General features: G+C 49.0%; 1 pseudogene; it reads left to right on the top strand.

The window, feature by feature from the left end:
- Positions 1-536: 536 nt before the first annotated feature.
- LOC125995988 (alpha-endosulfine-like) lies at positions 537-973 on the top strand (annotated as a pseudogene).
- Positions 974-1,946: the final 973 nt, after the last annotated feature.

Raw genomic sequence — 1,946 nt, 5'->3', positions numbered from 1 at the left:
CTCTGGAGTTTTGTATAAAAACTGCCACCTTACTATAAAAACCTATTGTTTCTAGAAACTTTTTGGTAGTCTTTTTTTTATATTAATAATTTTATTTTGGTGGATTACAAATCATTCACAGTAGTATTTCAGGTACATAGTGAAATTGAATTAGGGGTATTCCCACCACCAATGTTGTCCTTCCTCCACCCCTGTTCTCAGCATACATCCCATATTGCCCCTCCTTTGCCCCCCAAGCTGCTAATATAAGTGCTCCCTTCTGTGTCTGGCATGTTGTAGATTGGGTATCGACACTGTTGTAGTTGGCTTTAATTTTGGTGTTCAAGTCTGCTCATTTTTATTTCTACTCAATGTTCATACAACTGTTTGGTCTTGGTGCCCTCCATTATTTCCCCCCTCTATTTGTGAGGCAGAACAAGTTATGTGGTTCTGTTTGAAGGTAAGAAAAAAGAAAAAAGGCCGTTTTAACTGAGCCGCCCCTCGTGACAGGAGCTGAAGGGGCCGTGCAGCTTGTTCCCCGTCTCCCTTCTCCCTTCCCTTTTCCAGCTGCTTTCCTGGGATCCCCCGCTGCCATGTCCCAAAAACAAGACTAGGAGAACCCTGCGGAGGGGACCTGTGAGATGAAGCAGGACACACAGGAGAAAGAAGGCATTCTTCCTGAGAGAGCCGAGGAGGCAAAGCTTAAGGCCAAATATCCCAGCTTAAGACAAAAGCCTGGCGGCTCCGACTTCCTCATGAAGAGACTCCAGAAAGGGCAAAAGTACTTTGACTCAACATGGCCAAAGCCAAGATGAAGAATAAGCAGCTGCCCAGTGCGGGACCAGACAAGAATCTGGTGACCTGTGACCACAGCCCACCCCACAGGACCTACCCCAGCCAAAGTCTTCTCTCGTCACCAGCAAGCTTGCAGGCGGCCAAGTTGAATGATGCTGTCTGGGGCTCTGCAACATCCTGAGATGCTGCCCCCCCTCCGCTCCTGTGCTGGCTCCTGTCCCCCTCCCTCGTTTCTTGCAGCCAGGGGTTAGGTGGTGGCATAGGCCCAGGCTGGGGGAGGTGAGACCCCTTCATTTGGTGCCCCTGCCCATGGAGGCCCTGGGGCTGAGCACCAAGGCCTCAAACCGTTTTTGTTTTACTTTTTTTCCCCCAATTAACTGTCTGGTGAAACCTCAGTGCAACTCTGGGATGGGGGTGGTGGTGGCAGGAGAGGGTGGGGCTGTTGAGGACGAGGCACTTGGCCTCGGAGTTGAAACATTCCTGACTCCTCAGCCTCAGCTGCGTTTACGGGCTGGGGCCTGGGGACTAGACGGAAGATTAACCCGCAAGTTGAGCTCTGTTTGCTTGACTCTGCCTGTAACCTGGTGTCAGGGAAAGGTATTGTCCGGTGAAATACGACATAGGTGCCAACAAACAGCTCCTCTGGTTCTGCAGAGCGAGTGGAGAACTCAGTGTTAACTGTTCATTAAAACAAAGCGTTGACCTTGAAAGAGATTTTCTGTGGGGAGATGGGCAACGTGTAGTGATGGGGGAATGGGGCCATGAACGTGGGAAGCCCCACAGAGCCCAGGGGGACTTTTGCTGTTTTGGAAATAAAAAAGAAAAGAAAAAAGAAAAGGGGGGGGGGCAAAAATTCAAACAAGCAAAAAACAGGAGGAGTCCTTCTAGAGACTATAAATATCAGTTTAAGAAAAGAAAGGGAAAAAGGAAGAAAAACAAAAATAATACAAGAAAAATCGGCGCCGGGCGGTGGTGCTAGAGGTAAGGTGCCTAGGATGGACTACGGTTCGATACCCTGGCTTCCCATATGGTCCCCCAAGCCAGGAGCGACTTCTGAGCGCATAGCCAGGAGTAACCCCTGAGCGTCACCAGGTGTGGCCCAAAAACAAAAACAAAAACAAAAATCAAACCCCAAAAAACCAAAACCAAAACAAACAAACAAAAGACCTGAA

The sequence above is a fragment of the Suncus etruscus genome, chromosome 18, assembly GCF_024139225.1.
Source record: "Suncus etruscus isolate mSunEtr1 chromosome 18, mSunEtr1.pri.cur, whole genome shotgun sequence".
Lineage (NCBI taxonomy): Eukaryota > Metazoa > Chordata > Mammalia > Eulipotyphla > Soricidae > Suncus > Suncus etruscus.
This window is presented reverse-complemented; position numbering and strand designations above follow the sequence as displayed.